Genomic DNA, 26182 nt, shown 5'->3' with positions numbered 1-26182 from the left:
TTAAATTCTTTTGTTTGTTTTTTGGGGGGAAGGTAATTTGTTTGTTTGTTTGTTTGTTTTAAATGGAGGTACTGGGGGATTGAACCCAGGACCTCATGCATGCTAAGCACATGCTCTACCACTGAGCTATACCCTCCCCCTAGGCACAGTTTCATGTCTGTTGTCACTATGTTTTTTCAGGGAGACACTCATGTTTATTATATAGATGAGAACAAAGATATTTACTCAATCTCAGACCATGCAATAAACCACTGAAACAAACAAAAAAATGAAAGAGCCAATGTTTGGAAAAACATTACATGGGGACTTGAATGAAAAAAAATTTAATTTTTCATCATTTTTCTTAGGAATAAAGACATGCCCTCAAAAACTAGACCTCTGGCTGTGGTTGCCCTGCACTCTGCCGTTTCTATTTTAAACAAAGGCTAATCAGAAAAAAAAATGTATCTCTCCTTCTTATGGAAATAGGAATGCTGAAAAAAAAGTCTGTCTTAAACCCTTAATACAGCACTTGCCCTAAAAAAACATGGATCTATTTTTCATCCTACTCATCCACACTCAATTCAACTTCAACAAGCTTTGATAGAGACACAAAGATTTAGGGCTTTAATAATAGGATTATGCTTCTTTAGGAGCCCTTACCTTCAAAATTAAACTCTCAATTCTGTGTAAATTTTTAAAGTAAAATTTATAGCATAAAATATTTTCAGACGAAACTGGAAGGGCGATGATATAGGCGGACATGACAGTTGGGCTGTCCAAAACACCATCTGGCTGACCCATTTGCAAGTGGCACATTTAATATCTTGACCACAACTGTTGAACTGGTTTGAGGGACTGGTTCATCCACAGGGTCTGCTTAGTGCTGTGCACTTCTTCAGCAAGTGTATGAAAAGCAACACCTTCTATTGTCCTTCTGGGGGCGTTCAAAAGGATCGACCAGCACTTTCAGTGTTTACAATGTCACCACAGTCAAGAAGCCAATGTGACACAGGAGACTTAAATAAGGTGATATTCCATCAGACCCACACTGCCCACAGTTGTCACCTTCCACTTGATGAAACCTACTGACAATGAGATGGAGAACACAGTGGTGTGTATACCTTTACAATGTATCTAAACCCATATCCAGGCAGAACATCCACGTGTAGCATCACTTGAACTCCACATCCTCTCACTGCCCTTTTTTTCCTAATGCCCTGAAGGCCTAAGAACAGATGCTGAACTTATATATACGCCAATTGGTAGCAGAAATCGTATTAAAATAAATAGAATTCATGGCTAAAATTAAACAGCCTATGGCAAGACTCCTGTGTAAATAAAACCATTGTTCCTTTGTATATTAAAATTGTATTTATCAAACACACAAAAGAGAATGAACACAAATTGCATGAAAACTCATTTAGGACAAAATGATGGTGTGTAATAAAAAGATTTATCGTGTGACTAAAATGAAAATTAAATTCCTGTTAAAATATTTATGTAGATGTGGCTGAAACATTCTGCTGAGAGATAAATCAGAGCGGCCTTTGGCATTTCACAGACATAATTCCTCTTTTCTTCTGCTGCAAATTTAGAGCTTACAAGATGCTAATGGCATCGTGGTTTCCAGGACAGTCTCTGCAGACTAGTTTTGCTCAGCAGGTGGTAAAAATTTGCATCCATATTTCAAATATACTTCTATCTCATTACTGGCTTCTTATTTCTTTGTGATTTATATCTCTATAAAATCCCAGCTAGTGCAATGGGGAATGGGATTTCAAAAAGGCAAATTCTGCATAATATGGGCATTTATCACTTTCTTCCTTCTTTATGTTTTTTCTTCATCTCCAGGGAGAAGGGGAGAATGACATGTAGCACTTAAAGTGGGGGTGTACTTTTCTCAAAATAATGCCATCTGAAAGCTTTCAAAATTAGGACTATTGGTCTAAATGACACTTTCTATGAAGTGGCCATATTATTTGCATTGTCGCCTACATTTAGCTGAACTGTGATCTTTAAATAATATAGGTGCTTTCAGAAAGTAAACTCACTCGGTAGCTATTAATTTGCAAGAGTCTTAATCATTTAAAATTCAGAAAGTACTTTTTGTAATAAGTCGGAACATAACGAATCTGTTTGGTATTCATGCAGGTGTCACAAGCAGTTTCAGAGCTGTTGCACTATAATCCTGTGCTACTTAATAGATATTAGGGTGGTAGCAGTTGTGTCACTGTGGATAAGACTCTTTTACCGTTTCCATGTCAAATTCACCTCTTATTGGTGTTTAGAATTTAGCTAAAGTAAAATTACACGCTTGTGAAACCTGACAGTTTCAGGGATTTAGAGGCGTTTTCTGGGGCAAGAAAGAGCGAGTGGTAGTGAAATAAGACTGCAGGGAGATGTGTAGGCAAGGGAGTTGAGTACTACTGAGATTAAACTTAGATATGCACATTTTTAATTTTTATGGTAAATTCAAGAATGTAAATTCACGTATTTCCTTCCCGGTCTTCCCTTTTTAGTATTCCATTCCAGAAGAGAAATTAAAATAGTTAATGAAATTTTACAGGCCATATGCTATCATATTTTAAAAATCCATTGATATTTTGAAAATTTTCTCAGTTAAATTCAAAACATTTTGCCATATGACTGAAAAATTAATTGTTACATTTAATGAGCAATTATGTATTTAGGAACTCAGAATTGTTTTATTATTGGATATAACAAAAAAACAGAAATCAATAAGGCCTAAACAATAAAGAGAATGTATTAGTTCACATAAATACATGTTCAGAGATGTTTGGTCCCATAATTCAATAGTATCTCCAAAGACTGAACTGTAGCCTTTCTCTCCCTTTGTTCCTCAGGACACCGGCTTCCTGGCAGGATGGCTGCCGGCAGTGACAATGTTTCGTCATTCACACCCAGCAGAGGTAAAGTCTCTCTTTGGGGAGTTCACGCAGATGAGTAAGAAATCATTCTTGAACCCCATGGAAGGTGCCCCCTGAGTCTCATTGTCCAAAACTGAGTTAAGTGTCATTTTTAAATCAATACCTTTATCTAGAAAAATGGGATGCTCTGAGTAACTTACACTAACCAGGGTCAAATTCTAACCCTGGAAATGGGTGTCAAATCTACTAAAACAGAGTGGTTGGGAAATCTATGGGAGCTTTGTTAGGCGTGGGAACACCGGAAATGGATGCCTGTGAGGCTAGGAACAATGTGTGCTCCGGGCACCAGGGCATTTTAAAACTACGATTTCTTTTATTTGTCAGAGCAATCCTTTGTGCTGGACATTGGAGACTCCAAACTTCTAAGGCATAAAGAAGCTGAAAAACATTTTGAAATTAACTGTGATTTTAAAATGGAAGAAGGCTCAAAACAGGTTGTTTAATATCCAGATACTCTGATTTAACCATCTTGTTAATTATGACCTTTCATGGGGCCTGATCATGTTTCTTACTGCCAGAAACTTTATAATTGAAGTTAGAAATATCACAGAAGACAGCGGGAGCAATTTATTTATCCAATTAGGAAGTAATTATCTAAGTTGAGGTGGGGAACCAGAAATAGGTTTTTGTTTCTAGTTTTTGTTTTTTCCCCTTTATTCTTTGTTTCTATGTAAGAGAGATTTTTCATATAGACAGAGAAGGTAAGCTCAAATGCAGGGGTGATAAAGTGAAGAGCCCGTGACTACAGTATAGGCTCCATCAAGCAGGAATTTTTGTCTGTATGTTTCCTCTCATCCATGTGCACCTAGTTCTAAGAACAGTGCCTGAGGCACTTGATAAATATGTGTTAAATGAATAAAAGAAAGAATGAATGAATAAATGAATGAATGAATGAAAAGAGAGCAGTTAAAAGACATGATCTCTCATGATTCTAGGTAAAGTGTGAATGATCACCAATGGTACAGGAAAGAGGTCATGGAACTGAAATTTTTCAATCAACTGCAAGGTCTTTTTTCATACAACGGGGAGGAACAAGACTTCAGTCAGTGGGTCTCAGCAGGTACAACCGAAGAAGCACAGACCAGCTGTGTGTTCTGTAGCCTTGAGCTGCCTCTGTCTCCCCACTATGAGCCAAAAGAGCACAGTCCCAACTCTGATCAGGAAGAGCCATATTCAGAAGCCAGACCTCCTGGGGACATTAAGGACAGCCACACACTAGGGGGCAGGGTCACCTAGGCATAACTTGTTATGTACATTAAAAAAATATTGTTAGTTAAAAGCTAATCGGAAACCAATGTTTTGAACAAAACATTTCCACTTAAATTTGACTGCATGAACCAAAGGCTCGAGCCTTTATTTCTTTAAGAGACAGTCTATGATGAAAGAAAAGTTAGTTCCAGGGTGGTTTATGCTTGGGTAATTCTCAAGATCCACTGATTTTCCTCGGGACACACATACCAGAATAGATGGGTTCCAGAAAAATCTCTTAAGGGTGTACAACCCAGTTAAATCTGGGTCTCACAGTCCTTCCTTACATAGAGCTATATTTCAAAAGTATGGTCCAACAGTCAAAGGCAGTCAGAAAGCAAACATCTATGTTAATACCACGTCAGTATAGAAATAGAAATATTCACTCTCCAGAAGCTCCCTGTGTGTTCTAAATTGATTATAAACCCTCTCCTCTAAAAATAACCACTGTCTTGACATTTATGCTAATCAGTTATTTTTCAATAAAGTCTTCAATATGTATCTTTAAGATAGCAGTTTATTTTTTGCCTGTGATGAATTGCATATATATATTATACATATACACACACATTTATATATATACCCATCTACCTACCCTACTGTATATGTTCTTCAGTGTGTTTGTTGCTTTTTTCCTTCAGATACAGATAGAGATATACAGATTTATACATGATTCATCCATGGTGTGGTAGATAAAACTATAGTTCATTCATTTTCATTTTTATTATTTATATATGCATATGATTGTCTTACTTCATCTTGATTTATTCATACATTCTACTGCTGATCGGTATTTAGATTCATTTAGATTTTTCCAATATGGGGCTCTTCAAATCACACTGCTATGCACATTCTCATACACGATCCCAAGGAAAACATATACAAGTTTCTCTAAGGAATATAATTAGTATTAGAATTGCTGAAACCTAAATATACTTCTCTCCCACTTTAGTGGATGTTGCACATCAGTTTCTCCATAAAACATATTCTACAACAGAGATTTACATTCAGGAAGATGACTGGGGGAGTACTCGCAAACTCAAAACCCATGGAAGACAAGAAGGAAGCAACATTGAGGAAAATAAAGGGAGTCAACTGCATGGAGATCCCTGAAGCTATGACCATGCTTCAGTGTTACTGTAACGCGAGCAGTGGGGCTCAGCCATTGTACACTCCCATGGACGACATTAGATTCAGGCTTCTCGCAGGAAGGAGGAGTGACCTTGGGTGAAAAGTCTCTCTTCATCTAATGGCAACTCCTAGTTTAAAGAATTGAGAGCCGAGGATCTACCCATCAACACCCCTCTAGCAACTGGGAAAAAAAGTCTTTTAGTCTGGAATAGGGGTCTGGGCCAGCAGCAGAGCGTCCACTATAAAATACCAAGCAGCTTTCCAAAGTGGCCATCGATTCAGATATTTACTACAGCTCTTGAAGAATATCAAAGTGAGGGAAAACAGAGTATTATGGCAAACATCTTAAATTTCCTCTTCGCCTTCCACTGTCACCAGCCCTATACAGAGTGAAGGTACTTCCCCCAAACTCCTTCTCCTCCACTTACCAAACCAAATGAGGTCTTCTGTGAAAGAACAAGAGGAGCAGAGTTTAAGAAGAGCGACCGAGCACTCCTGATACATGGAGAGATGTGGAGCAGTTTTCTCCAGCCACAGAGAGGTTTGGTGAGTAAGTAACAGTTTACCAGGGACGGACCCAAGAGGCAGAAGACGCAATGACAAAGACCTAGTGACAGATCACTGTCAGCAACGTTATTTTAGAACCTCTTATCTCTCTGTGCTCAGTCATTGCTTACCAAGCCCCTCCCTCCACCTTTCCTCAAGGCCAAACTTCCAACCACATGAGTCTAGAGCCCTGTTATAGAAATCTCCCCATTGGCTTTCAGCACCTCACTTGTTGATAACCCAGCTGGAGTGAGGTATGTTTGTACCAGTTTTTGTTCTGATTTCCCCTTCACACCTGTCATCCCAAGAAAATGATGTGGCACCTATACACCTTGTAGAGTAATTGTAGGAAAGCCATGGCATTTGGGAAGAGGAAACTGATCTTAAGAAGTTAAAAAATCCTTGAACTGTGAAAGTAATGAATGACACTCCTCTTTTACATCATTATTTTATACTCCTGGTGCCTTCTAAATTTTGGTTTCATGCCCTACCCCAAGCATTACTTTGATGTCAAAAGTAAACTTTATTTACCCCTTGCAAGGACAAAGAGAATTATGCAATTGTATCGTTGCTGCCATGCTGTAAAAGCGGAAAGCTCTGATTTTCAAGTTTGATATTTTCAAATGTATGTATCAAAGGGCCCCTTTCCAAGTAATCTGTTAATTAAGGGATTAGTGTACCTCTGACACTCCCATAAGTTATCCATGAGCCATGCAGGAAACTGATATTCGTTTACTCATTTTCTTTCCCAATGAAGAAAGAGCAAGTGGGTTCAGATGACTTGTCTAGGGTCACAGAGCAAGTCAGTGGCAAGAACCTGAGTCCATCAATTCCAGTTGCACAGGATGCACTGAGCGTTGCCAGGAAGCTCTGCTCACTCTGTGACCACAGAGAAGACAGAAGCCAGATATTTGCTACCGAAATGTTCTCAGGGTGAGACTTACTGATCCGTAGAGGATTGATTGAACCTTCAACATTGTCAAGCCCCATGCAGGTAGCTCACTAGTAAATTAAACCTTGGCTTTTGGTTTGTCCTTCAATTCTCAGTAATATTTTGGAATGAATCAGGAAGACAGCATGTTTCCAAATACAGTAAGTAACTAGCACAAATATTTTATTAGTCTGAATTTTGTCCAATTTCTATAACCAAGAAGTGGGCTGAAAGTTATGTCCATAATCTATTTTATGAATCACAGAAATGCCTGCAATCTACATTCATGTAACTCTGAAGGCTTTGCAGATCCTGTTTGAAATGGATTTATCCAAGAACTCCAGAAATAAGTGGGGTGTTCTTTTATCGATTGCAACTTAATGGATAAATGTAAGTGTGTTCTAAACAATTCTATCAAAATGGAAGGATACGGAATAAAATAATGAAGATCTACCCTCACCACTCCATAATTACACCCACTGGAGATAATTACTTCAATCAAGGTGATATATATCATTTTGCTATGTATTTTCGTCATATGTGTGTGTACATAAGTGTACATTATTTAAAAATAACACTATGCTATACTTCTCAGCAACTGCTTCCTGCAGGAATTCTCATGTTCATACAGTGGGGCTCTCTTTTCTGTGCTTAGATCAAACATTTTTAAAGTCAGCCTTGCCTCTTCTCACACCCACACTGATCTATCATCAAATCATATTGATTCTACCTTCAATATATGCCCAGAAAACATCCCCATGCCACCCCAATAATGTAAGCCACCCCTGTATCTTAACTGAAGTATTGCAATATCTTCTCAAACGTGGTCCAGCTTCCTGCCTCCAGTCAGTTTTCAGTATAGCAATACAAGAGATTCTATTATAACATAAAGCAGAGCCTGCCGCCCAATTTGCTCAAAATTCCCACATGACTTCACATCTCACTTAAAGTAAAAGCCAAAGAGTCCGACTCCTGAGCCACAAGACCCTATGTGACATGACTCCCTCCCCATCATTTCTGCCCCCTTATCTCCTGATCTCTCCTCGCTCCACTTTAGTCTCAAAGCCTCGTTTATGTCCCTCAGGCACACAAGGCACAAGCCCACCTGAGAGCCTCTGCCCTTCCTCCCTCCTCCCAGAACACCTCTGCGTTCACAAGTCACTCTCACAAGGAAGCCTTCTCTGGCTACCGTAGCCCACATCTCTGTGTCTGCTATGCGTCACATTCCACACTTAATTTTATTTCCCTTTATCATGTTTCACTATCGAATATATTGTAGTTTTATTTTAACTTAGTTTGTTTGTTTCCTTCAGGAGGATGTAAGCTATAAGAACAGAATTGTTTTTTCACTAGTGTGGCTTTAGTGCCTAAGAGCTACATTCAATTTGAATGAATAAACAATGACATTTTTAAAAAGAAACAAAAGAAAAAGAAAAAAAAGGAAAAAATATAAAGGAAAAAAATGAGATTAATAAATAAACCAGATTTTTGTTTCACTTAATTACTTTGTATCTGTCTTTCCATGACATTCTGTGTTGAATTTTCTTTGGCTGCATTATGTGGGCATAGCATTTTTATTTAACTCTTTCCTTATTTATGAAATTTTATTTCCAGTTTTTAACAACAGGAACAACTATAAGCATTTTTACACATATCCTTCTACCATGTCAATGTATACCCTTTATTCACGTTTTACAGAAAAAGAACTGAAACCCAAAAACACCCCGAGGACTGCTTACAATTAAGAAGGAAAGAAGTGGCAGGGTTTCTACCATGTTTTCAGACTCTGACATCACAGATGTGTGTTTCTTTTTTAATTTGGAGCTTCATTTCATCTCTTGTGTTTGTTCTGAGGGTTTCTAATTCCACACTCTTACAAATTTTATTTAAAAATTGGATCACTGCAGCCTTTACTGATGACTAGTGGCAAAGAACGTTAGAAGACTGGTCAGAAGCACAGAGAAAAAAAGAAGATCAACAAGGAAGCCAAAAAACAAACAAACAAACCAAAAGAATAAATAATGAAGCCAATAATGACAAACAAGAAGAGAGGAAGAAGACATAGGAAATAGGCTTCATTAATTTAGGAAAGAATGAGAAGGCTGAATACTCCCCGTGACTGTGGAAGTACAAGGGATGTGTATGGGGCACACAGAGGATGTGTGGCTATAAACATTTTTGAAGAAAACACATGTGAAAAATGATTGTTACTCTGAGAAGAGGAAAGTAGCCGGACACTATGGTAGGCTGAATTATGAGGCTTTGCATGCTTAACAAGAATATCGTTGTGAAAGTGCAAACATCTGTAGTTAATTAGGTGTCGCAAGGAAAGCCTGATGATTATACTACGCTTGTGTCTACAAAGATACACCGTGGTTAATATAGTAGCGTAAAAATGTAAATGGCCTGAATTTTCACTGTCATTTACCCCTGGGTATTGAAGAGGTAAAGAATAGGGCTCAGCCCTCATGTGGTCTGTAACTGAAAAGCCTACCTGTGGTAAATAAGATTGTTGCTCTCAATTCTTCATTCCTTCCCCATTCCTCCTTGAGAATTATATATCCATCTTTTGCCTTTTCTCTGCAGTTTGTCCCACTAGAGCAAGCACCATCCCCACTCCCCGTGATTAGGCTTGGCTCTAGGACTTGCTCTTGTGGGTGTAAAGTGTGAGGACATGACAGTGTCCTAGTTCTGGGTCAAGGTCGTAAGAGACACCATGCATACCTGCTCATTGCTTACATTCCTCTGATTACCATGAGAAAAGTAGGCCCCAGAGAGCTTCTGACCTTTCAACTTGAGACCCAGAATGAAACACGTGGAACACGCCTGAAACTGACTGAAGACTGAGGCCAAGCAGAGCATAGGTGCTGCACTGCAGACTAATTAGCAAGAAAAATGAATGTTCAGGGTTATAAACCATGAGTTTGGGGGTAGCTGTTATACAGCATTATTGCTGCAATAGCTAACAAACACCATGAGCTTGGGGATAGTTGTTATACAGCATAGCTGACACACACTATCCAAAGGACTGCTCTGGTTCTCACTTCCCGTACCTACAAACAGTGCAGCTACTGCTATCTAACTGGCTTGACTTCACAGCTCATTTCCATCACTTTCTGTCCATCTAACTATAAAAAGCCAGTTATTTAACCCTTCTGAGTTTCAGCCTCTTTATATACAAATTCAGAGGAATAATGCTATGAGGAGGACAAAAGAAATAATATAGGAAAAGCACATAGTAAATCTTCAATACACATTACCTGTTTGTTTGTTTTTTTTTTACTAGTCTCACTATTACTATTATTATACTCATCACTATTCAGACTTCTCTCAGCCAAAAATAGATTCTCTCCTTAGCCAACTATTACTAATTTTGGGCTTTCTGGGAAACTTCCCTCACAACAGCTCCTTTGCCCTGATCTGCCCCCGTCTCAAATGTTCTCCCAGATTCTAGGCTTAGAAGAAACATCTGAAAGAATCTCCTATCAGACTCTCGCTACCTTCAGTAGATAGAAAAGGAAGGGAGCCAGAAAGAGAGCAAGAATAGCTATATCTGTTTTTAAAATCTCTATGTCATGTATTCCCAGATAAGTAGCCCTACCTGCACTAAGCTCTCAGGTTTCCATTTACCCTCGGGACTCTGGCACCCAGTGATGCTCTTTTTGAGTCTCTAGATGTCTACAAAATCTATTGTCGATTGATCTCAGTTCACAAACACAAGTGGATGAAGCTTTATTCAAGATGAAGCATTCTCGGGGCGGTAGGGGGAGGGAGGTGAAAGTACTTTCTGAGGAAGTTTCTTTATCAATAACAGCAGACTTAAATGAGGGCATAACTATAACATGGAAGGCAAACCCCACATGGTAGAGAGTAAAATCCAGAGTCTTAGGAGGTCAGACTGCTAGATGATGGGGCTGTAAGTCTCCTCAACTTTGGTGAGTTGCATTTCATTTGGGAAGTTTTTAGCAGTAGTCTTTGTACTCCTTGAATTTCTTGACCTTGAAGGTTAGGTCTCCTAGGAGAAAGAGGGAAACCCACTGGAAGATATTTAGGGAATCCTTGAGTCCCAAAGTCATATAATTCCATTAAATTCTGAGGGACACATCTAGAGAAAAGATTCTTTACCTGCTTGACATCTCCAGCTGCAAAGAAAATGCCAGAGAAGACTAATTCACATAAATGTTTTAAGGGTCACAAATTGCTTTTGTGGAAACATGAAGAACACAGACAATCCTTAGAGAACAAAATAACAAGTAGGAAGGCCGTTCACTTTTGGATGCATTATTTTGCATTTAAAATTTGGTGCACATCTCAATTCCGAGATCTAAAATAGTGTTTCTCAATCCTTTCTTTCATTATCATCCTCTTATGGAACATTTTTCTACTTCTGATTCCATGAATGCTTCCTCTCTTCTGAAATGTTAACACTACAGATATACTGCATAAATACTGGATCTGTATTTGTGCTTTATACAAAAAATAGTAATTTTCCCTCCCCTCTCCCAAGAACAATTTTTTGTCCCATAAGGGACAATACCACTCCCATTGCAAATGCATGTTATAAACACAGCACAATATGTGACTCACATATTTAAACCAAATCAAGTGAAAATTGTGATCCAGTCTGGAACAGACTCCATATTCTTCTAGAATTCATTAAGAGCAATTTCTGAACTTTTGTTATATCTATTTATTTATGGAGTAACAACTTATAACCTCTCCATAATTAACTAATAATTTTCCAGTGGATTCTAAGCAAAAGAACTAAAATTCCCTCAACTCAAAAATGGGGTCAATGATCTTGGAATCAGGAGCAGTGATATTTATTAACTTAGTATAATTCAGTAATTTCCCAGAATGTTCAAAGGCAGGGGACTACTGAATGACTTCCTCAGTTAGATACTCTGATTCATCATGATGAAACTGTCTTACCCTCAAGATCTAGAGATTTTGTTGGTCTGAGAAGTACCAAGCATTTGTTTGTCTTCCTAGTAACATCACAATTTCCCTATGAGAAACTGTCTCTACTCCATTATGTGCAGAGTAAGTAGAATGGGAAATGCAGGTGCCTCATACAGGTGCCTTGTTTTCCTTGCAGAAGTAAGAAAAGCCAGATTTTTCTCCTTATCTCAAACAAAAAGCACATTCACTTAGCCAATGAAGCATGCTGTTCTGCACCTCTAAGCCTCAAGCAAATAAGCAAGAAAAAAAGGAAACTAGTAGTATCCATCCCAAGCCGACTGCTGCAGTTATAAGATGCCACTGAGGGAACTACTCTCTAGCTTTCTGGAACTACTCTGACCTTTCACCATTTTACAAGCCCAAGCACTCCCTCTTTTTAATGTAATTATCCCACTGTTTCTTTGTAGCACTCTTTTTTTGGGGGAGGGGGAGGCTTTTGTTTAAATTATGCTGTGTTAATTTCCACTTCTCAAATCCAAGAAGTTGTGAAAGCACCAGAAATTTGATAAAAGATGAGTTGACCAGTTACTTTGGTAAGTCTCAGAAGAAGATGTTAAATTGTGTGCCCAATATGGTATCCACTAACCACATGTGATTATTTAAATTTAAATTCAAATGTATCCCTTTTGGTAGGATGGACATTTTAACAATATTAATTCTTTCAATCTATGAACATAAGCTATCTTGCCATTTATTTGTGTCTTCTTCAGTATCTTTATAAATATTTTATAGTTTCCATGTACACGTTTTTCACCTCCTTGGTTAAACTTACTTCTATTTTATTGTTATTGTCATTATTATAAATGAGATCACTTAATTCCTCTTTCAGATCATTTGTAGGTAGCATATAGAAATGCTATTGATTTGAGTCTGTTGATTTTGTTTCCTTCAACTATACTGAATTTATTAGTTCTAACTGTTTTTTGATGGAGTCTTGGAGTCTTTAGGGAGATATATATATATATATATTCATATACAGAGACAATTCTACTTCTTCATTTCTGGTTTGAATTCCTTTTATTTATTTTTCTTGCATAATTGTTCCAGCTGAGATTTCCTGTATTATGTTGAACAGAAGTGACATAATTGTCTTGTTCCTGATGTTAGAAAGAAACCTATCTATAGATTCACTGAAATCCCTATCAAAATCCCAGTGAAATGTTTCACAGAAATAGAAAAACAATCCAAAAATCCATATAGAACTGCCTGAGACACCTAACAGCCAATGCAATCTTGAGAAAGGAGAACAAAACCGGAGGCAATACATTGCTAGATTTTAAAATATACCACAGAGCTGTAGTAATCAAAATGGCATGATACTAGCATTAAAAAACATGCATATACACCAATTAAATAGAATATAGAGTCTAGAAATAAATACATGCATATAGGTTCAACTGATTTTCAACAATGACACCAAGAACACACAATAGGGAAAGGATAATCACTTTAATAAACTGTGAGAAAACTAGATATCCATAAGCAGAAGAGTTCAAATTGGACCCTAATCTCATACCACATATAAAAATCAGGGGGTACCAGTTCAAGATGGCAACATAGGAAACTCTTGAACTCCCCTCCAACACAGATATATCAAATCTACAGATTCATACAGAACAATTCCCTCTGAAAGAAACCAAAAACTAGCTGAGCAATTCATACACATCAAGCAAATGAGGAAAAAAACCATACTGAAACAGGTAGGAGAGGCTGAGACACAGTCTTGCCATAAGTTTCACCCCAGCACAGTGCCACACAACCAGGAGGGAGAACTCACAACACCCAGCTTATCCCTGAGGAGTGAAGGGTTTGGACCCCACATATTGAGCCTTGACTTTTAAGACTTCTATATCTGAGAGATGAGCGCCTGACTTTTAAGACTTCTGTACGTGACAGATGGGCACCCAAAACATTGAGCTTTGAAAGTCAAAAAGGCTTGCACCCATGAGACCCACTAGGCCATAGCAAACTAAGAAATAGTTCACCTAGAAGCATACAACCCACTGAGACTTAGTCATGAAGAAACAGAAATTTTGAACAGACCAATTACTAGTAAAGAGGTTGAATCAGCACTCAGTCTCCCAATTAACAAAAGCTAAGACTAGATGGATTCACTGGTGTATTCTACCAAACATTCAAAGAAGAATTAATACCAATCTTTCTCAAACTCTTCCAAAAATAGAAGAGGAGGGAATACATCCAAACGCATTTTACAAGGCCAGCATTACCCTGATACTAAAACCAGACAAGGACAACACAAGAAAAGAAAATTACAGGCAAATATCTCTGATGAACATAGACGTGAAAATCCTCAACAAAATATTAGCAAATTAAGTTCATACATTAAAAGGATCACATGCCATGATCAAGTGAGATTTATTTCAGGGACGCAAAGATGGTTCAGCATCCTCAAATCAATCAATGTGATATAACATACTAACAAAATAAAGGGTAAAAATCATATGATCATCTAAATAAATGCAGAAAAGTCAGCTCACAAAACTTACATCCATTCATGATAAAAACTCGCAAGAGTCTGGGTATAGAGGGAATGTACCTCGGCATTATAAATGGTATATAAAACAAGCCCATAGCCAACATAATACTCAAAGATGAGACGTTGAAAGCTTTTCCTCTAAGATCAGGAAGAAGGCAGGATGCCCACTCTCACTGCTTTTATTCAACATAGTAGTGGAAGTCGTAGCCAGGGCAATAGGAAAAAAATAAATAAAAAGCATCCAAATCAGAAAGGAAAAAGAAAAACTATCTCTATTGCAGATGACATTGTATTACACATAGAGAACCCTGAAGACTCCACCAAAAAACTGTTAGAACTAATAAATGAATACAGTAAACTTGAAGGGTACAAAATCAATACTGAAATATCTAATGTCATTTTTCTCATAAATAGTACAAACTATCCTAAATTTAATATGGAGCCACAAAAGATCTCAAATAGTCAGAGAAATCTTGGGAAAGAAGAACACAGCTAGAGGCATTGTACTTTTTGATTTCAAACTATATTATAAATCTACAGTAATCAGCACAGTACAATATTGGATTAAAAACAGACACATAGTTCAATGGAAGAGAAATAAACCCACGTGTATATGGTCAATTTACATCAAAGTAGCTAAGAATATACAATGGGGAAAGCATAGTCTCTTCAATAAATGGTGTTGGGAAAGCTGGACAGGCACATGCAAAAGAACTGAAGTAGACAATACACAAAAATCAGCTAAAAATGGATTAATGATTTGATAGTAAGACCTGAAACCATAAAACTCCCAGAAGAAAATACAGGAGTCAAGGCCCTTGATGTTAGTGTTGACAATGATTTTCTGGGTATGACCCCAAAAGCAAAGGCAGTAAAAGCAAAAATAACAAGTGAGACCACATCAAACTGAAAATCTCTGTATAGCAAGGAAAACCACCACCAACAAAATGAAAAGGCAATCTACGGAATTAAAGAGAGTATTTGTAAATCATACATCTGATAAGGAGTTATATGCAAAACATATAAAGAACTCATAGAACTCACTAGGAAAAAAATTCAGTTTAAACAAGCAGACAGAGGTCCTGAACAGACACTTTTCCAAAGACTTGAAAATGGCCACGAGATACATGAAAGGTACTCGACATCAGAAGTCATCAGGGAAATGCAAATCAAAACCACCATAAGCTATTGTCTCACACCCGCTAGTATGGCTATTCTCAAACAGACAAGAAGTGTCAGTGAGGATATGGAGAAAACAGAACCCTTGCATACTGCCAGTGGAGACGTAAACGGGTACTGCCATTATGAAAAACAGTATGATTTTCTTCCTCAAGAAATTGAAGACATAACTACTCTATGATCCAGCAATCCCACTTCTGGGTATATAACAAAAGGAAATGAAATCAATACCTTGAGGAGATATCGGAACTCCCATATTCGTGGCAGCATTATTCACAATAACCAGGATGTGGACATAACATAAATGTTGGTCTATGGATAAATGGATAAAGAAAATGTGGTATCAATATCAATAGCTAAAGAAAATGTGATATAGATATAAGTCTATATATATATTATATGTATATACATATGCAAAGGAATATTATTCAGTCTTTAAAAAAAAGATGGCAATCTTTTCATCTGTAAATTTGCAACAACATGAATGTGGAGGACATTATGCTAAGAGAAATGAGCCAGTCACAGGAAGACAAATACTACATGATTTCACTTACATGTGGAATCTTCAAAGAGTAGAATTCACAGAAGCAGAGAGTAGATACTGGGTGCCATACGGCTGGGGAATGGGATGGAGAGATGTTGATAAAGCATTTAAGTTTCAGTTACGCAGGATGAAAAAGTTCCGGAAGCCTAATGGTCAGCATGGTGTCTGTATTAGTAATACTGTACAATAACTTGAAATTGGCTGAGAGAGTAGATCTTAAGTATTCACACACACACATACAAATGATAGCTATGGGAGGTGATATGTTAATTAGCTTGAATGTTGTAATCACTTCACAATGTATCAAAACAACAGGTACACTTTAAATATATACAACTTTTATTTGTCAATCATATTTCAATAAAGCTAGGGAAAATTTAAATTGAATTCAATTAAAATGAAATAAAGCCAAAAATTCAGCCCCTAAGCGGCCCTGGATACTTTTGAAGTGCTTAGCAGCCATACGTAACTAGTGGCTAATATAGTGGACAGCACAGACACAGAACACTTCCACCACCAGAAAGTTATACTGGATAGTGTGTCCTAAAATGCTCATGATCCACGAGGGAAAATGAGAAGTGGTATCAAGAAATCCTCAGAGAAAAATAAAATATTGGCTTGTGAGAATAGGATCTATCATTTTCAAGATTTACTAACTGCAATGAAATCTCTGGTATAAATGGGTATGTGTCTAGCATGGCACCTGGTACACGGTAATGCTTAATCAATGAGCATAGGATTAATTAGCAGCCATTGCATCAGAGCATCCTGAGCTGTGATGATTAATAAACCTTCTGGGGGGGAAGGGTATAACTCAGTGGCAGAGTGTGTGCTTGCATGCACGAGGTCCTGGCTTCAATCCCCAGCACCTCCGTTAAAATAAATTAAATAAATAAATAAATAAATAAATAACCAACCAACCAACCTAATTACCACCCCCACAAAAAAAAATTTAAAAATTAAAAGCATGACTTCAAAAAAAAAGGAAAAACCTTCCATTTTTGCTGTTTCTGACCCTTTTGCTGTTTACCTTCTCCACATCACCTGGAAGAAATTAAGGAAACAGATAATACCTCTGAGGTTTCCATTATAGGGAAAAAAAAAAAAAAACCCGAACTGAGATTATAAATATGAGTGCTCTGAAAAGCATAATGCTCTAAAGTAGCACAATTTATCATGTGCTCCACAGATGCTGGAAGGTGTTAATTTACTTTTAATAGGTTAAGGATACTGGTAGTAAGTTAGGGAAACAAAGTCAGGAGTAGGAGAGTAATAACAAACGTAGGAGGATAATATTTCAGCAACATGAACCGCAATCTTTTTCTCCAGACAGTGGGTTTTCTTCTCCCCGCCCTGCACTGCTCCAGTTAAAGCCACTGCTCTTTCCTCTGTGCAGTGCCTTGGGGAGGGAGGCGGAAAGCAGAGAATAGAGCTGCCACTCTATAGTTGGTTTCCAAAGTCAACGTCCTTAGGGGAAAGAGGACTGGAGGCAGAGACAAATGATTTGGGAGAAATAGTAGTAACAAAAGCAGTGACTACCCTCTTCGCTCCACTCATTCAAAAAGATGATTTTCTGGACTAAGGGGAAAAAAAATTGGTGAGGATATAGACATCGGTGGCTTCCAGAACGAGCAACTCTAAGCCTCACCCTGGCAGTAGCAATCCCTGTAGACAAAATGTGTAGTTTGCTTGGTAAGCCTGTCTCTGCTGAGAAGGGCTTAGGCAGTCTGAGCTCTCTGTCCCAGCCCAGAAGGGGGAGGGAACATGGGCCCCAAAGGGCCAAGCAGACAGGGTAAACATCCATCTGCCTTGACTGGAACATGCTGGGCTGGGCAGGGCGAAGGACACATCAAAGGACGTTTTGCACAGACAGATTTCTAGTAAGAGCGGCTAGTCCTACCCTTGGGGCAAAAGAACTCTCAAGCAAAGCAGAGCCCCACGCTGGGTGTCACTGTACAACAAAGGGCTTAGGAAGACATCACTTGCTGCAAACTGGAACTAACAGCTATTTTGTAGCTGCAGGAAGCAAATGATTTCCCATTTTCTCAGCACTGAACTGAGAATCATGCTTAGGCAAGCACAGCCGGACACATCACAATCCTGGAGAGGCTGCTGAGCCTTGCAACCTTGCAGTTTGGGTGCCAGTTGCTTAGGGAAGAACCATGACAGTGCTGGGAGCCCTGTTTCCTTGGGGCATCTTGGAACACACTCACAAAAATGCTTGTTTCATCAAATGGTTTTCTCTTATCAACCAGCTTAAATCAAGCTATCAATGGAACAAAGTTTTAAGTGGACTGGAGGCAAAAAGTAGAGAGAAATAATGTTGGAATAGGGGCCACTCCAGAGATATGAGCCACGCAGGCCAGTACATCAGTGCAGTATTGAGCAGTCAGAGCAGAGCCTAAAGCTTCTTAGATTCCATACATGTGCGAGTAAATTAGCCCAGAAGGAGGGCAGAACAGAAGACTAGGACAGAAAGGGGAAAAAAAGAAGGAAATAGGAAAGCACTATTCAAGGGAATGAGGTTCTAAAGCAACTTAGAACCATAGAGATTTTGACATAAACCTGTGCTCTGATCAACAAGCTGGAACATCGAGCTAAATTTTAATTTTTTAAAATAATTACATGCTTAATATAAATAAGGGAAACAAATCGGCCTAAAGAATTCATTACATAATAGAATGTCAATTAAAATAAAGGCCATCATTTATAATGATGTTTGAGAAAACCTTATAAATAACATGTAAACTGTTTATGTTATATTAAAAAAATAAATTAGATATATTACAGGCATAGTATGATCACAATTATATAAAATTATCATATGTGTACATATACATGAAGAATAAAAGAAAACATGTTGCAAAATTAATGTCTTATCTCTGAATAGGGCTAGTGTTTTAATCTTTCTACTCTTCCAAATGTTTCTAATTTTCTATATTAATTAGGCAGTATTTTTATAATACAAAAATGAACTTTACTTGAAATACTATCTGCACCTTTAACAGTTTTAGAATTAGGATATTAATTAAGTAAAATTAACCAGGTCTGATATGATTAAAGTTTAATTTTTGAATAACGATCCATTTACTATCCAGGTTATATAACATTAATTGCATTCAATTCATTCACTTTTTCACTTAGCCATTCATTTATGATTCATTCTTTAATTCAATTAGTTATTTTTAAGAATGCTTCATGACAGAGGTCAGCAAACTAGAGCCCAAGGGCCACACCCAACACACTCTCTGGTTTTGTATGGCTTGCTCGCTGAGAATGATTTGAAATTTTCTGGAGTTGAAAAAAATCAAACGACAAATAACATTTTGTGATATATTAAATTTACATGAAATTCATATTGCCTCACCAGGTCACAGTTTCCTCATCTCCAAAAGGAAGTGGCTGGTTGAAAATATTTCTTTGTATTTCTCTCTTGATCCCAGTTTAAGAGAACATGAAGGCACACATGCAGATAGCACACGGATGCAGGTAGCACAAGATAGCTCTGGGATGACCTGCACCACACAGAACAGCTTCCATGGCCCTCTCAGAGGAAATAAAATACTATCTCTTTAATTCTAAACTCCACCCCAAAATCATCTACTTAATGATCTGATACAACTGATAAAACGCCATCCCTGAACTGATGCCACTGAATTGATACAACTGAATTGATACAATTGAGACAACTTCACCCCTGAAATCATCTACTTGATGATTTGATACTATTGAAACATCCCTGGTTTGTTGTACCAAATCACATCATGTCAAATCAAATCAAAACAAGAACATAATTGAAGGTATATGTACAATTTTCAGACATAATGACCCCAAACCTTAATGAACCCATCTGGAATGTGTTTCTACCATATCTACATGTACATGTATTTCAGAGCTTTAAATATCTAGAAACAAACCAGGCCAATGATCTTCATGCAGATCCCTTACTCTCAGACATTCAGAAAAATGATTGAGAATAAATGCCTCCAGCTGCCTAAAATATTAAGAAGAGGTTTTTTGATGTGTTTTAGTGACTAAATTGAAGCTTTATACACAATAGTTTATGACAGTTTCTGCAGTTTCTTTCTGACTGTATTACCTGTAATAGAACATTGGGACAATGATAAAAGGAAGTCTTAGATGACAAAATTAAATGCTAAAAGGAATTTGATAGGTTGGTGGTGGATGCTAGCTAACACAATTGCATTTATTAGAGATATGTGTGGAAATAAACATTTAGGTCTAAACAATCAACCACATAGGTTAGGTAGAAAACACTTTAACAGTGGTTCTTAGTGAAAAAAAAGACACAGGTTTTATGAACAGTATGCCAATTATGCATCAACTTTAAGAGTTCCTTGCATTATACTAGAAGTGGGGATATACTGTGGTCATGGGGGACAGGGACAGCTTCTAGGATGTGCAACCAGGCGGTTACACAGGGCTGGCATTTGAAAGCCCAGAAAGGCCCTATATTTGATGAAGTGCCCTGCTGCTCCCTTTCTGAAGTGCTCAACAATTATTGATCCAGGAGCCTTGCACTGGGTCCTACTAATTATGTAACTGGTCCTGGTGCCTACCCTCATGAAACTGAAGTCCTAAGGCTGTACTGACAGAAGCCTAGTGTCTAGAATGTTGGAGTTTATAAGTTAATGTGCTGGTTATTCTCTATCTGCTCCACTTCCCACCTAAACCCATTCTTACCCACCTTAGAAAGCATGTGTGTGTAGGGGGAGAATATATATACATATGTATGTAAATATATATACACACATATGTATATATTTGAGAAGATACTGACTACACAGTTTGGTATTTCTTATTTAGCAGTATATCATGAACATTTTTATACATATTTAAGTGTTCTTTAAAACATGAATCTTTAACGAGTATAAAACTTTAAATGATGGAAGTAATTTATTTAATCATATCCCTAAAGTTGGGTGCTGAAGGTTTCAATAGTTTTCAACTATAAATATGAATGCACTTATTTATAAGCTTTCCCTCTGCTTTTTGAATTTAAAATTCCTAGAATCAAAACTACAGGGTCAAACAGTATGAAGTTTTTAAGACAATTATTAACACATATTGCCAAGTCCAGAAAATCCATAGTCATCTGTACTCCCATCAGCTGGAGGTCCACTTCACCAACCTTGTTTATCAATGATTATCTTTGTTAATAAGAAACCTACTTTTAATTCTCACTGATAATTGTTGATTAATGAAAATGGCATTTTTTTGTTTCAAATTGAATTTATTTGAATGATGTTAACACTAAACATTTTTATGTGTAAACTGGTTGTGTGGGTTTCATTCTCTATAAACTATCTGCCAATGCAATTTAAACTTATTTTTTCTATGTGGACATTAGCATTTTCTTTTGCTTTGTACAAGCTTTTATATGGAATAATGATTTATCTATCATATTTGTTTTAGGTTATCACTTTAAGGTAATAATCACTTTAGGTAATATGATGTGGCATGTAATCCAAAAGACAGTGATTTATTTATAGTAGAAACATAATTCTTTGAATAAATGGTATAGGAGAGGATTGTTTTAAAACCATTCCTTTTTAAACCTCCTCCCTTGCTTGGTCCCTTACTGACATTCTGAAAAAGCTGCATAAGGAGGACATGACATACCAAGAATATGGCCAGGAAGCAAAGAAACACTCATTTAAATGGAAAGTGCTGTTTGACAAGAGTATGGGTGGAGTCCACTCTCTCTTCATAAAGAGCAACTCAACTGCTGCACATCAACTGTTCACAGCAGACCATACTGATCTCGGAACTGCCCCTCTCTTAACCTTGCATCTTTGCCTTTCAGGAATGTTCAATAAAAATTGTTGAATAAATTGAAAACACTTACAAGTCAAGGTCTGACTTAAAGTCAAGGTCACAGAAATTGTACTTAAATCTATGTAATTTTCCACAATCTCTAACCCAAGCTGCCAACCTTTGTAAAATGAGAGCCTCCCAAGATGGGGGTGAGGCAGGGTCCTAAAGTCAGAGAAGGAAGGACTCCCCGGGTTCCCATCTGCCCATCAACCAACATCTTATTTTATGTATAGACTCACAGGGGATAATCTGGGAGATACTGCAAAATAAAAAAAGTAATAATGATTAGTCCCACAAGACAGTTATTCTAATTAATGAAATGGTCTACTGATCCAGTTTGAACAGCAGGAAGATTATATAAGCATATAAAAAACACCCTGAATGAAAGCAACTTTTTTTTTTTTTGGTCACTGAAAGAGAAATAATGATTTAAGGCATCCAACTAACTATGAAAAATAAAATAAAATTTCTGGTTGACATGGCCTCTAATCACAAATAAAACCAAGTCTTTTTTTTCAGGGTGGGGGTAAGGGCCTCAGGGGAAGGAGGGCCTGGACAAAGATGGCAGCGTTTTACTTTTCCTAAAAACCAGTCCCTGGTTTGCCAAAAGGGATCAGTCAAAGATTTAGCAATATGACCAACATTTGGCAGAAAACAGCATATGCTCTAAATCATTTCAAATACATCTACATCTCAGGGAAAATGTGCATGTGTAATCAATTATCCATTACACTATGAGAGCAAAGAGAAGACTATTTTATTAATAAGACACCTACTTTTAATTCTTAGAATTAAGATCTTTTAAAGCTGAATGCATAAACTGATATTCTTCAGTTAATGTAAAATTTCCTGCAGTTTTCAGTTTATGGTGGAAACGACAAGAGTTCATAGGCAATAGTGCCTTTCTTCTAATTAATATTGGTAGGTAGTTGCTTATGCGTTATCATGAGATAAAGCCACAGTACTATGCAAAGAGTTCACAAAAAGCTAGTAACTTTCTAATGCCAAGTAATTCAGACACTCCTGTGGTCTGGTGTAATATGAGGAAATCATAGGATAATAGTATCTAGCAGCTGGTTGTGACCTGAGCAATCATCTGGTGCAATTACCTCAGGAAAGAAATGAGAAAAAACTCTGACCCAAATATGTTAAGTGACTAAGTCATGGTTAGCAGCAAAGATTGAAATTGAACTTGGGTCTCCTAATAATACACCCAGTCTCCTCTTCATTGTACCTGTTGGCAAACCTCCAGAGACCAGAATAAGTCAAAATTTATCCATATATTCAAGATCTATTTTGATTGAATAAGAAAGTTATGCTAATGTTTAGTGAAAAAAGAATGGAACAAAAGTATGAATATACAGTATAATCTCAACAAAAAAGGAAATATGTAAAATGAAAATTGTAATCATCTGTTGATGGGAAGATTAGAGATGTTTTACTATCTTCTTTATAATTTTCTGTATATTCTATAATTTATACTCATAATGTCAATTATACACATAAACAATATCTCATTATTATATATTAGAAGAGAGGATTATATATTATATATTGAAGAGTGAATACTATACAACATACTAATGTATATTATAAGATATATATGTAATATGTGATAATCTTATAATATACATATATATCATAGTATATACATATAAGATACATAATTACATGTGTAATTAATTATAATATACTTCTTACATTATAGGAAATTTGTATCAGTGTTTCCCAAAACATTATTTGTTTAACACAAGTTCATTAGGATGACACTCACAAAAAGATCTTGGTGGAGAAATCAGCTTTGGAAATATTGCATACTCTATCTCTGATTTACTGATTCACATTTTACACTAGTACATTAATAGTTTTCCATGCTGCAGTAAAGAAAGTAACATAAGTTTGCGTAGCCACCACTTCCCTACCTGTCTGACCACAGCACTGCTAGGAGGTATATGGCACACTTACTAAATTAGGTTTCATAGAATGCACTTGGGGGAACGTCACATCTCTTTGACATTCCAAATCGTCCACTCACAGAAAGGTCAATAATTTGAGGCTCTTAACTAAACGTTACTTACAAATATTTTTATGGTACACATATAAAGTGAACTGTAGCTTTGAAATGTATGAACAATTAGACCTATGTGTAAAGGCCCCCTTTTTTTAACCTGTGAGTATGTAGTGCATTAGGCCAGGAGACGGTGATTTCTAGGAGTTATTACTGAGAGTTTTCACATGTTTTTGCTCATTGATTTTAATGTTTGAGGTGGTTAATTTTAATTTTGCTTCTGCCCCAAGGCTTTCATACAGAAGATCAATAATATCATAATTAAGAACATCACTTGAAGTTGGCTAGAGACATGCCACTTTCTCTATCTTGGTCTGGACCCCAGTACTTAAAAAGAAATGAGCTCAGATGAGTGTGTATATGTCCATGAATGACTGAAAAATTGTGCTGAACACTGGAATTTGACACAACATTGTAAAATGATTATAAATCAATAAAAAGTGTTAAAAAAAAAAAAAGAAATGATCTCAGTGACCTTCTTTGCACACCCAGGGCCTCAACCCAGCATGCCAACTTCAGAAATCTATACAAATAACTTGAAACACAACTTGGATATGTCTATCTCCTTCATTTCTCTTGCTTCCAAAAATTCATCCAATACTTACTATTTCCTCTCAAATGCTTCCATTGACCTCAAATATGTGTTTCTTGGCCCCTTTGTGCCTCAGGTTTTTTTTTCTTTTTTTTTTTCATCCTTTCATCTATAAATTAGGAAAGAAGAGTGGCTCCTACAATCAGATTTATGTACAAATTAAATAAGACACTACATAATATATGCTTAGAACAGTGCCTGACACACAGTTCACTTTCATAGTTGAGTGTTAGGTATTAATTTGAAATGAGATGTAATTTTTTTCTCTCCCTCTGTTCGTGTTACTGGAAATACTGTCATCTCTCAGTTATGCAACATAAAAAATAATAGTGTTATCTTTGCTTTCTCTTTTATCTTTTCAACTCTACAAACTACACACACACACACAAATATATAAACCTTACCTTCATTATTGCCATAATACACACACACACACACACACACACACCACAAAACATGCATACTATGCAATCTATTTAAAAGTCCTTTCATTTTGTTCTTTGAAATCATTGTTAAATACATCCTTTATTTCGGTCCAGTATTCTTACTACTGTATCAGGGTTCATTCCCTCACATCTGAAATAGTATATTAACAGAGCACCTCGTTTCTGTACTTGAAAATGATTTCTTCTCCAATCTACCCTGTAAGCAATATGCTGTAAAATTTTATGTTGATCCAGTCAGTTCCAGCTTCTAAGCTATCAGTAAACTTCCTCTTTCTTACAGGATAAAATCTAAATGCTGAAGAACATTCCAGGTATTCTCTAGCTGGGCCACAAGGTCTGTTCCGCACCCCTCAAATGAAGTCTGCACTCCAGCTTTCATTTATGCTATGAGACTGGTGTGAAATAATCAGATTCCTTTTCTCCGTCTTTCCAAATGGGACTAACTGATGTTAAAGACAGTTCAAACCACATTTCTTTATAAATTCTCCCTGAATACTTTCATTCTGATATAAACCTTCTGCCATCTTCCAAATCTCTGACAATTCCTTCAAATGACTTACTGAACATAAATATTGCATGCTTTGGGAAAGAAGTGTGTTCTACTCTGAATGTATATAATGAATTTCCATATGTTTGTCAGAAGTGTGCAGGGGAAACGGATCCATGTCCAGAATAAGTGCCCCTGCAGTAAGAACAAAGCACTGCCCCTTCCATGCTGGAAGCAGCCCAGTGTAATCAGTCTGCCGCCAGTTAGCTGGCTGATCTACTCCCAGAATGGTGCCATACTGGGGACGTAGGGTTGATATCTGCTGCTGGAAAATTAGGTACTCAGCAATGGCTGCAGCCACTTAATTTAGCAGGTGGAAGTTGCTGAGTCCATGCATAACCCTATCCCTGCCACCAGGGCCACTTTGTTCATGAGCTCACTGGACAATGAGAGGAGTCAAGAAAGAGACTAGTATCCATACACGTCATCCTACCCATTTGCTGTATAGCATTATCCTTTACTGAGGTCACTTACTGGTGAACATTCACACAGGACACAAATATTTCAAGGATCTTCACAACTGTTCCCAGTCAGGGCGGCCTAGTCACATACCTCTTCCTCAGACTCCCTTGTCACCAATTTTCCAACCATACTGTTTCCGAGTCCCTGACCATCCAGCCGAACCAGTGGCCACAGCTCATGAACTGGTATAGAGTCTACCTTCAGCTATTTCTCCTTCCAGGAAAAATAAACATCCCGGTGAACTGCTTGAAGTTAAGCCCA

The 26182-nt window shown here is 37.2% G+C and overlaps 1 long non-coding RNA gene across 3 annotated transcripts in view; it reads right to left on the bottom strand.

Annotated features, from left to right (window-relative positions):
- LOC140698766 (uncharacterized) overlaps window positions 1-26182 on the bottom strand; it is a 472809-nt gene that overhangs the window by 157530 nt on the left and 289097 nt on the right. For 2 of the 3 annotated variants that reach the window (XR_012076682.1, XR_012076681.1), the window contains exon 3: window positions 15656-15736. The exons of the other annotated variant lie outside the window; for it this stretch is intronic. This is a non-coding gene — a long non-coding RNA (uncharacterized lncRNA). The remainder of the gene's footprint in view (window positions 1-15655; window positions 15737-26182) is intronic. 3 annotated transcript variants of the gene reach the window in all.

Source organism: Vicugna pacos, chromosome 10 (assembly GCF_048564905.1).
Source record: "Vicugna pacos chromosome 10, VicPac4, whole genome shotgun sequence".
Lineage (NCBI taxonomy): Eukaryota > Metazoa > Chordata > Mammalia > Artiodactyla > Camelidae > Vicugna > Vicugna pacos.
The sequence above is the reverse complement of the archived record's forward strand: the minus strand, read 5'-3'. Positions and strand labels throughout refer to the sequence as shown.